The sequence below is a fragment of the Phyllobates terribilis genome, unplaced genomic scaffold (genome assembly GCF_046119375.1).
Source record: "Phyllobates terribilis strain yellow unplaced genomic scaffold, ASM4611937v1 Scaffold_1__5_contigs__length_1240528914, whole genome shotgun sequence".
Lineage (NCBI taxonomy): Eukaryota > Metazoa > Chordata > Amphibia > Anura > Dendrobatidae > Phyllobates > Phyllobates terribilis.
The window spans coordinates 970,664,661-970,677,095 of record NW_027362761.1 but is presented as its reverse complement, the minus strand read 5'-3'; positions in this window follow the sequence as shown (position 1 = coordinate 970,677,095).

Genomic DNA, 12,435 nt, shown 5'->3' with positions numbered 1-12,435 from the left:
AACGGCGGTTCTGGGTGTCTTTGCAAATCACTCCGACACCCTCTATGATGTGTCCTCTACGTCCACACTGCAAACACTGTGTGTCCTGACAATCATTTCTTCGTCTGTATGTAGAGGTCGTTGTTGGAACCGGACCAGCTGGCCTCGGTGGAGGACGCTGGGGTTCCGGATAGATTGGTTCAGATTGAGGGCCCATGGGTGGATGATATTGAGGAACTTGGTAGAAAGGTCCACACCTAGGCATAGTTGGTGGAGGGTTAGGGTTTGGTTCGGGAAAATGAGGAAAGGCTTGATAAGGATTTTATAGGGATGGTTAAACGGCCTCCGAAGCGAGGCTGGTCCCTATTCATTTTTCCATTTGAGTCAAATTTTCTTGCATAACATTCAGGGAACTCTGCAGGTTTTCTACTACTCTGATCCTTGCCTCTTCACTCCTCACGCCCCCGAGGGTCGGGACTGTCTGGGTTTGTATCACTACAGAAGCATAGCTTTCTTCCTTACTTCGGGCCACCGCTTCGGTACTCACATTAGCCTCCATCTCTGTGACCGTACCCTGCTCTTAGTGCCACTTGTTGCGGTGCCTAAACGACACTGCCGGGCATGTCTCAAATACAGTCCAGTAGACGAGGAGACAGAAACAAAACACCGACTTTATTGAGAGACAGAGGATTATGTGCCAGAAAATAAGACTAACAGTATAATGATAAATACAATAGTGGTTACAAGAAGAGATAGCTGGAGCGCGTCACACAAGCCGTGCTCCAGCTATGGCAATGCAAATTACAATACAAAGAGTAAACACAATTTCTATCAACTACTCTCTGCTAATTTCCTATCCGACTTCCGATAATCGGGCCACGCTGCTACAGAGCCCTAACTAGAGAAACCTACTCTAAACCTTAAGTCAGTTTGACACCGGTGTCACATTCACAGTTTTGTAGTCTTAGAAGAAGGTCTTATAACAGCTACTTGGTCCTGATTTGATAAAGCAGAGTTTGTTGTGTTGAGCTCTTCCTTCAGGTTAACAGATCTGCCCTCTTCAAGATCCAGGCAAGTTTCGTTCCCACTTTCATTGTTGAAGAATTACTGGTACAACAGAGTAGTTTTCTTCCATCAGATAACAGGCACTCGGTGAGAATTACCCTTGATAAGCAATGCTTCTTTCTCCTTCTGACACGGTCCTGGAGATCGATCTTGTGGTAAACGGGCACTATCTTTTCTCTTTTTAGGACAGACTTATTGTCTTGCCTGTCTCTTCCTCACGGCAGCAGCAGGAATGTGGCGCCCCTGAGGGTTCGGTCGCCACAGGGGTTCTGCATCTCTTTAATGAGGTGTGGTATCTCCCCTTCGAGGTAAGGATGGTGCAGCTGTCAGGACCCCACCTCTGCATTCATCACTACACCTCTCCCACCTGTAAGGGGGGCTCATATGCACCAGGGTGCTGCCCCAGCCGGGATAAGTGGAGAAGGGGGGAACCAAAGTAAGGGGGAACCATGTAGTGGGAGAGGGTGGAGGACGCACTTTTAGGTTACACTTAATAGTTCATATTTAATAAACAGCCATCTTGGCTTATGGACCTTTGATTGTGATCTTCATCACTGAACATGGCTTTCTGTGTGAACCTGCAGTTGATGGGGACACGGTCCTCGTACTCTGGCCTTGAGTCGAGGAGCGGGCTAGAGTTAACGGCTGCCTCTACCCGGTCAAGGTCCCTACCCAAGAAGGCCTGGAGGGGAGCAGAGGAGACAAGCTCCGCAGGCAAAAGGATCCCAGGGGGATGCAGATGGAGCGGTATTATCCACCTGTCCTCACTATTCTGGCCTAGTCAGAGGGATTCCTGCTGCAAAAAGGGGTACCGGCCCCCGATATCTGACTCTGTCACTTCACGTCTTAGTCGGAGAAGCCCGGAGGCTCAGTGGATCCCACCGGGTAACGGACGGAGCGGAGTCGCCACCCGTACCCTTGTTCTGTGCATAGTCCAGAGGGAGACCCGGCCTTAGTACACGTACCACACACGGACAGGAGAGGACCTAGTGGGAAAAGTCTAGGAACACTCTGGTGCGGGGTCCTGACCAAAGCACCTGACTACTCGGAGGTTGTCGACCCCCGGTCATGGTGGACGCAGCGCGCCGTGAGGAGCAGGGAGAAGCCTTGCAGCTGTGCATTCTACCATGAGTAAAGCTTGGAAGACTACCCCTATGGCCTCCGGTTTCTTATTGCAACGCCGCACCGCATGACACCGCACCACATCTCTCACTACAATCCCCATCCTCCCGTTTCCTCTGCCCTGAGGCCTTGCTCCGCCTGTGGGGAGTAGTACCATCTGCTGCTGCCACTACACCCCGCCTCAGAGGACTGAACGCAGCGCTGGTGGAGGATTATCAGAAACCACAGGTGGCATAGTCATTCACACCACTCGAATCACTGTCACCGTCCCTCCTAGCCCTTAACTTTTTTAATGTGACAACCCTGGGCACGGACCGGGCCTAGGCCACGACTACATCCACCCTGCACAGTGGCCTGGCTTCCGAGTACCCCCGACTCTCAGGGTTGGCTAGCGAGCAGGGGAGGGGAAGGAGAGGGGTCCCCTGGTCCAACTGACTCGGACGTAATACTATCATCCATCTCTCTCTCCTCCACCCGGGCGTCACAGGATCACCATGGCAAAAGTCTCTCACAGCATCCACGAGTCCCCCTCATCAGTTACTCAACTGACACCAATTGCCCCACGTCCCAACCAACACACAGCAGGCTGCAGAATGTATCACATTTTCGACAGATAAAAATACTTTTTGTAGTCTGCCTAGCAACAGAAAAAAAAATTTTTTTTACTCTGAAAACAGCTGAAGTTCATCGCCACTAAAGTTGGTTCTGGCTTATAGGAGTGTGTATCACATTTGTGACAGATAAAATTACTTTTTGAACTCTGCCTAGCAACAGAAAAAAAAAATATTTTTTACTCTGAAAACTGCTGAAGTTCAACGCCACTAAAATAGTAGATGACTTATAGCAGAATGTATCACGTTTGCGACACAAAAAAATCTTTTGTCGTCTCTCCCTAAAAATAGAAAAAATATTTTTTTTTACTGTGCATACAGCTGAATTTCACCCACCAAAAAATGACAAAGTGGGCTACTATAGCTTGCACTATCACATTGACAAATGAAAAAAAAAGAGTTTTATGCTCTGCACTGAGAAGCTCTGCAGAGTCTGCATACACCTGAATTTCAACCCCACAAAATCAAAAGGTGGGCTACAAGGGCTTGCTTGCTTTATCACATTAGCAAGTGAAAAAATAGATTGAAGGGATGCTCATGCATACAGCACAATACAAGCAGTGCACAATACAGTTCTGTGCCATGGACCCTGCTCTTTCGGTCTGAATATCATTAATTGCACAAAAAAAAAAATGTGCTGCAAGGTCGATTTCACAGGTACACAGCAGAGGACTTATCTACACTATCTGACTTCCAAACAAGCGCCCATCTATCTAGCTAATATCTCTCATTAAACAGGAGTACACTCAGCAGCAGCATCTATCACCAGCAGTGTGACATGCCTAAAATGGCACTAAGGGAACATGGCAACTCTTTATAAAGTGAGTACATGTGATTTCAGCAGCCAATGGCAGAAGCCCTTGTGTCTGGAGAGTGTGGATGCCTCCTGCGCTCTGGTTGGCTAGTCGTGCTTTCTTCACTTAAAGTTACAGGGAAAATCTGACCTCTTCTGAGCTCTCACCAGCCCCTCCACTCATCTAACACACCCCCTGCTCTTCATACACAAGCACTATGCTAGCCAAACTGTTGAAAACGCTGTAATTGCCCCACAATCATGTTCCCGCACTTATTCGCCAAACATTACCGATTTTCCCGAATTTAAGTACAAAATGCTCGCCTTACCAATCACGAATCCGAATGTGCCACATTCGTGCCAAATTTAACTTTTGAGATCGGATTTCGAACATATTCGCTCATCACTAGTAAGAAGATAGCAAAATATTTTCAAGTTGCCCTTTCCTCAGTTTGAGCTGTAATTAAGAAATGGCAGTTAATAGGAACAGTGGAGGTCAAGACAAGGTCTGGAAGACCAAGCAAAATTTCAGTGAGATTCATTAGAAGAAAACCTCTCCTCTTGCGCCCTCACCATAAAATTCAGCGACAGAAGTATGCAAAAGAACAGATAAATAATCCTGATGCATTTTGGAAACAAGTCTTGTGACCTGATAAGGTTAAAATAGAACTGGTTGCCTATAATGATCAAAAGTATATGGGGAGAAAAAAAGGGCACAGCATTTCAGGAAAAGAACATCTTGCCAACCATTAAGCATGAGTGTGGATGAATCATGTTTTGGTTTGTGTTGCAGTCAATGGCATGGGGAACTTTTCACATCTAGAGGGAAGAATGGATTCAACGAAATTTCAGCAAATTCTTGATAAAAACATAACACCAGTAGTGTTGAGCCACCCCCGTAGTGTTCGGGTTTGGTTCGGTTCGTCGAACACCGGTATGTTCGCCGAACTGTTTGTCGAATGGTTCATCGAACACCTTCGAACACCGTTAAAACCAATGGCAGGCAAACAAAAACACATAGAAACACATGGAAAACACCTTCAAAGGTGTCCAAAAGCTGACAAACTGCTCAGAAGACACAACTAACACATGGAAAAGTGACAGTACATATAGTCATGCGAAAAGAAAAGAGGTGGAGGAGTAAAAGGAGGAGGAGACACAGATATATGCATGTCATGCCCTTCTAAAATCAAGAAAGGCTGGAGTAAAAATCTAAAATCAGCCTACCAACACCCAGACGTCGTGACAAGAAAATTAAAAAAATAAATATCTTTAGGTAGAATGGCGGTTCCATTCAGAACACTTTCCTTACAAGACATAGTGTTATCCCCGTTGGGAGTCGTGCCAAAAACGGAACCCAATACATTCGGCCTAATCCACCATTTGTCATATCCAAGGGGCAGATCAGTAAACGACAACATCGACGCGGAACCAAGTACAGTAGTATATACTGTACATCCTTTGACAAGGCAATCAGGTGGGTTAATAAGTTGGGAAGGGGCACCCTAATGGCCAAAACAGACATTGAGGGGGCATTCCGGTTACTTACTACCTGTGCCTCCGAATAGTGTCCGCCTATTGGGCTGCTTCTGGGAAGGAGCATACTATATAGATCGCTGTTTGCCCATGGGGTGCTCCAGATCCTGCTCACTATTTGAGACATTTAGTTGCTTCCTCGAATGGGTCGTCATGGACGTTTCAAAGGGGGCACATATTATCCATTACCTCAACGACTTCTTATGCCAGGGCCCAAAAGATTCGACACAGTGTGAATACATGCGGTAGTCCTCCTGTGAGAAGGAGAGAGCTGGAGGGAGAGCGGACACTACAGATCCGAGGGGTTAGATGGAGAACGGAAGAAGGAAAGATGGCGAGGAAGGTAAGGGAGTATGGTGGAAGGCCGACCTGAGCTCCCCCACGTTCCTACTGGGCGGGGAACAGCCCTGGGAAGAAAAGCCGCTTGCGCATCCCTTTGAGGTTACGGGTGCGAGCGGGCAGAGGGACTATGCTGGAGTGCAAAGCCGACACGGCCAGGCCGTTCCTGCCCGTGCGACCTCCGTGTCGCCGGGTTTGTGCCAGAGCCGCTGTGGACCCTGACGGCCAGCCCCCCTCTCCCAATACTGGTGCCTGTCCGCTCGTGGGTCGAGACCCCCCGTGTTGGAGGCAGGTCTAAGCTCTGTAATATGAATGAGCACACTTTAAATCCTTTTACAAGGATCTATTGAAGGGCAAATCTGGTGCCAGCAACCGCGGTAATTCCGGCTCCAGTAGCGTCCACTAAAGCTGCTGCAGTTAAAAAGCTTTTATTAGGACCGAGCTTGGCGGTCCGCCGCAAGGCGTGCTACTGCCAGTCCCAGCCCTCTTGCCTTGGGGCGCCTCCCCAATTCTCTTCACTGAGTGTCCCGGGGGCCCAAAGCGTTTCCTGAAAAAATTAAGTGTCCAAACCACAGGTGGTGTAGCTTGCTTAACAGCTGGGCTACTCCACTGACTAGCAGACACTGCTACTAGGCCCAAAGTATTGCCTGGGCTGGATGCAGTTAAAAATTTGTAATTAGATCTACAGGCAGTGTAGCTTGCAAAACAGCTGGGCTACTCCGCTGACTAGCAGATACTGCTACTAGGCCCAAAGTATTGCCTGGGCTAGATGCAGTTAAAAATTGTTATTAGATACAAAGGCGGTGTAGCTTGCTTCAGATGGGCTACTGCGCTGACTATGAGACACTGCTACTAGCCCAAAATGATTGGCTGGGTTAGATGCAGTAAAAAATTGTTATTAGATAAAAAGGCGGTGTAGCTTGCTTCAGATGGGCTACTCCGCTGACTATGAGACACTGCTACTAGCCAAAAATGATTGGCTGGGTTAGATGCAGTAAAAAATTGTTATTAGATACAAAGGCGGTGTAGCTTGCTTCAGATGGGCTACTCCGCTGACTACGAGACACTGCTACTAGCCCAAAATGATTGGCTGGGTTAGATGCAGTAAAAAATTGTTATTAGATACACAGGCGGTGTAGCTTGCTTCACAGCTTGGCTACTGCGCTGACTAGCATACACTGAAGCTTTGGAGCAGACCTCTGATTTCCAGGCTATAGTATGAGTAAACAGCTCTTCAGACTCAACCATCTGTGTTACCCCAAGCCATAGTGTATGTAGTTTCTTACGGTTAAAAGGGGGGGGGGCGACCCGACCCACCTGGAATTGACGATGCCAACGTCATGTAAAACACAGCAAGGGGACTCCAAAAAGAGTCTCCATTTTTTCCAAAAATTGTGCCACAGACACCACTTAAGTGGCATCAATTGCCCCAGAGTTGCTTAAAATTGTTGATGAGGTGATTTTCCAAAATCCTCAAGCTATTAGTCTCCCCAGTGTGACACAGGGGTAGAAAAGTCCTTGCGGATCCATGATTTGTTCATCTTTATGAACGTGAGTCTGTCTACATTGTCAGTGGACAACCGCGTGCGCTTATCTGTCAGCACACCACCAGCAGCGCTGAACACACGTTCAGAGAGAACTCTGGCTGCGGGGCATGACAAGATCTCCAAGGCATGAGTGGCGAGCTCAGGCCATTTTTCCAGATTGGAAGGCCAAAATGAGCAAGGGTCCAGTGACACAGTCATGGCTTCGATGTTCACTTGGAGATACTCCTGTACCATCCTCTCTAGGCTTTGACTATGTGTCAGACTTCTTGTCTCCTGTGGCATTGCAAAGGATGGTCTAAAAAATTGGTGAAACGATTCCACAAAATTGCTGTTACCAGCAGATACGGTGTTACTGTTACGGTTTGAGTGATGAAGACTCGACAGTCCCACGCTTGGCAAGTTAGAACTGTGAGATTCACTACATGCACCACTGGTGTTTTGTGGAAAAGAACATGTAAGATTTTGTAACAGCCTCTGCTCATACTCCTGCATGCGTGAATCCCTTTCTATGGCAGGAATTATTTCGACAAATTTACTTTTGTACCGGTGATCTAAGAGTGTGGCAACCCAGTAGTCCGGATTACTTCGAATTCTGACAATCCGAGGGTCATGTTGCAGGTAATGCAGCAAGAAGGCACTCATGTGTCTTGCGCATCCAGGAGGGCCAAGTCCTTGTTGTGTTGGTGGCGAGGTAAGAATCATGCTTCCTTCCTCTGCCCTCTCCCCCCAACCTCGCACAAGAGAAATGGGCTTCACAGGTGGGCTACTCCGCTGACTACCAGACACTGCTACTATGCCCAAAAGGATTTACTGGGCTAGATGCAGTAAAAAATTGTTATTAGATACACAGGTGGTGTAGCTTGGTTCAGATAGGCTACTCCACTGACTACCAGACACTGCTACAGGCCAAACAGGATTTACTGGGCTAGATGCAGTAAAAAATTGTTATTAGATACACAGGTGGTGTAGCTTGGTTCAGATGGGCTACTCCACTGACTACCAGACACTGCTACAGGCCCAAAAGGATTTACTTAGCTAGATGCAGTAAAAAATTGTTATTAGATACACAGGTGGTGTATCTTGGTTCAGATGGGCTACTCCACTGACTGCCAGACACTGCTACAGGCCCAAAAGGATTTACTGGGTTAGATGCAGTAAATAATTGTTATTAGATACACAGGTGGTGTAGCTTGGTTCGGATGGGCTACTGCACTGACTACCAGACACTGCTACTATGCCCAAAAGGATTTACTGGAGTAGACGCAGTAAAAAATTGTTATTAGATACACAGGTGGTATAGCTTGGTTCAGATGGGCTACTCCACTGACTACCAGACACTGCTACAGGCCCAAAAGGATTTACTGGGTTAGATGCAGTAAAAAAATGTTATTAGATGCACAGGTGGTGTAGCTTGGTTCAGTTAGGCTACTCCACTGACTACCAGACACTGCTACAGGCCAAAAAGGATTTACTGGCCTAGATGCAGTAAAAAATTGTTATTAGAAACACAGGTGGTGTAGCTTGGTTCAGATGGGCTACTCCACTGACTACCAGACACTGCTACAGGCCCAAAAGGATTTACAGGGCTAGATGCAGTAAAAAATTGTTATTAGATACACAGGTGGTGTAGCTTGGTTCAGATGGGCTACTCCACTGACTACCAGACACTGCTACAGGCCCAAAAGGATTTACAGGGCTAGATGCAGTAAAAAATTGTTATTAGATACACAGGTGGTGTATCTTGGTTCGGATGGGCTACTCCACTGACTACCAGACACTGCTACTCTGCCCAAAAGGATTTACTGGGCTAGATGCAGTAAAAAAATGTTATTAGGTACACAGGTGGTATAGCTTGGTTCAGATGGGCTACTCCACTGACTACCAGACACTGCTACAGGCCCAAAAGGATTTACTGGGTTAGATGCAGTAAAAAATTGTTATTAGATACACAGGTGGTGTAGCTTGGTTCAGATAGGCTACTCCACTGACTACCAGACACTGCTACAGGCCAAAAAGGATTTACTGGGTTAGATGCAGTAAAAAATTGTTATTAGAAACACAGGTGGTGTAGCTTGGTTCAGATGGGCTACTCCACTGACTACCAGACACTGCTACAGGCCCAAAAGGATTTACAGGGCTAGATGCAGTAAAAAATTGTTATTAGATACACAGGTGGTGTAGCTTGGTTCAGATGGGCTACTCCACTGACTACCAGACATTGCTACAGGCCCAAAAGGATTTACAGGGCTAGATGCAGTAAAAAATTGTTATTAGATACACAGGTGGTGTAGCTTGGTTCAGATGGGCTACTCCACTGACTACCAGACACTGCTACAGGCGCAAAAGGATTTACTGGGCTAGATGCAGTAAAAAATTGTTATTAGATACACAGGTGGTATAGCTTGGTTCAGATGGGCTACTCCACTGACTACCAGACACTGCTACAGGCCCAAAAGGATTTACTGGGTTAGATGCAGTAAAAAATTGTTATTAGATACTCAGGTGGTGTAGCTTGGTTCAGATAGGCTACTCCACTGACTACCAGACACTGCTACAGGCCAAAAAGGATTTACTGGGTTAGATGCAGTAAAAAATTGTTATTAGAAACACAGGTGGTGTAGCTTGGTTCAGATGGGCTACTCCACTGACTACCAGACACTGCTACAGGCCCAAAAGGATTTACAGGGCTAGATGCAGTAAAAAATTGTTATTAGATACACAGGTGGTGTAGCTTGGTTCAGATGGGCTACTCCACTGACTACCAGACACTGCTACAGGCCAAAAAGGATTTACTGGGTTAGATGCAGTAAAAAATTGTTATTAGATACACAGGTGGTGTAGCTTGGTTCAGATGGGCTACTCCACTGACTACCAGACACTGCTACAGGCGCAAAAGGATTTACTGGGCTAGATGCAGTAAAAAATTGTTATTAGATACACAGGTGGTGTAGTTTGGTTCAGATGGGCTACACCACTGACTACCAGACACTGTTACTATGCCCAAAAGGATTTACTGGGCTAGATGCAGTAAAAAATTGTTATTAGATACTCAGGTGGTGTAGCTTGGTTCAGATGGGCTACTCCACTGACTACCAGACACTTCTACAGGCACAAAAGGATTTACTGGGCTAGATGCAGTAAAAAATTGTTATTAGATACACAGGTGGTGTAGCTTGGTTCAGATGGGCTACACCACTGACTAACAGACACTACTACAGGCCCAAAAGGATTTACTGGGCTAGATGCAGTAAAAAATTGTTATTAGATACACAGGTGGTGTAGCTTGGTTGAGATGGGCTACTGCACTGACTACCAAACATTGCTACTATGCCCGAAAGGATTTCCTGGGCTAGATGCTGTAAAAAAAATTTATTAGATACACAGGTGGTGTAGCTTGCTTCAGATGGGCTACTCCACTGACTACCAGACACTGCTACTATGCCCAAAAGTATTTACTGGGCTAGATGTAGTAAAAAATAGTTATTAGATACACAGGTGGAGTAGCTTGGTTCAGATGGGCTACTCCACTGACTACCAGACACTCTACAGGCCCAAAAGGATTTACTGGGTTAGATGCAGTAAAAAAATTGTTATTAGATACGCAGGTGGTGTAGCTTTGTTCAGATGGGCTACTCCACTGACTAACAGACACTGCTACAGGCCCAAAAGGATTTACTTTGTTAGATGCAGTAAAAAATTGTTATTAGATACACAAGTGGTGTAGCTTGGTTCAGATGGGCTACTCCACTGCCTAACAGACACTGCTACAGGCCCAAAAGGATTTACAGGGCTAAATGCAGTTAAAATTTGTTATTAGATACACAGGTGGTGTAGATTGGTTCAGATGGGCTACTCCACTGACTAACAGACACTGCTACCATGCCCAAAAGGATTTACTTGGTTAGATGCAGTAAAAAATTGTTATTAGATAAACAGGTGGTGTAGCTTCACTCAGATGGGCTACTCCACTGACTACCAGACACTGCTACAGGCCCAAAAGGATTTACTGGGCTTGATGCAGTAAAAAATTGTTATTAGATACACAGGTGGTGTAGCTTGGTTCAGATGGGCTACTCCACTGACTACCAGACACTGCTACAGGCCCAAAAGGATTTACTTAGCTAGATGCAGTAAAAAATTGTTATTAGATACACAGGTGGTGTATCTTGGTTCAGATGGGCTACTCCACTGACTGCCAGACACTGCTACAGGCCCAAAAGGATTTACTGGGTTAGATGCAGTAAATAATTGTTATTAGATACACAGGTGGTGTAGCTTTGTTCGGATGGGCTACTCCACTGACTACCAGACACTGCTACTATGCCCAAAAGGATTTACTGGAGTAGACGCAGTAAAAAATTGTTATTAGATACACAGGTGGTATAGCTTGGTTCAGATGGGCTACTCCACTGACTTCCAGACACTGCTACAGGCCCAAAAGGATTTACTGGGTTAGATGCAGTAAAAAAATGTTATTAGATACACAGGTGGTGTAGCTTGGTTCAGTTAGGCTACTCCACTGACTACCAGACACTGCTACAGGCCAAAAAGGATTTACTGGCCTAGATGCAGTAAAAAATTGTTATTAGAAACACAGGTGGTGTAGCTTGGTTCAGATGGGCTACTCCACTGACTACCAGACACTGCTACAGGCCCAAAAGGATTTACAGGGCTAGATGCAGTAAAAAATTGTTATTAGATACACAGGTGGTGTAGCTTGGTTCAGATGGGCTACTCCACTGACTACCAGACACTGCTACAGGCCCAAAAGGATTTACAGGGCTAGATGCAGTAAAAAATTGTTATTAGATACACAGGTGGTGTATCTTGGTTCGGATGGGCTACTCCACTGACTACCAGACACTGCTACTCTGCCCAAAAGGATTTACTGGGCTAGATGCAGTAAAAAAATGTTATTAGGTACACAGGTGGTATAGCTTGGTTCAGATGGGCTACTCCACTGACTACCAGACACTGCTACAGGCCCAAAAGGATTTACTGGGTTAGATGCAGTAAAAAATTGTTATTAGATACACAGGTGGTGTAGCTTGGTTCAGATAGGCTACTCCACTGACTACCAGACACTGCTACAGGCCAAAAAGGATTTACTGGGTTAGATGCAGTAAAAAATTGTTATTAGAAACACAGGTGGTGTAGCTTGGTTCAGATGGGCTACTCCACTGACTACCAGACACTGCTACAGGCCCAAAAGGATTTACAGGGCTAGATGCAGTAAAAAATTGTTATTAGATACACAGGTGGTGTAGCTTGGTTCAGATGGGCTACTCCACTGACTACCAGACATTGCTACAGGCCCAAAAGGATTTACAGGGCTAGATGCAGTAAAAAATTGTTATTAGATACACAGGTGGTGTAGCTTGGTTCAGATGGGCTACTCCACTGACTACCAGACACTGCTACAGGCGCAAAAGGATTTACTGGG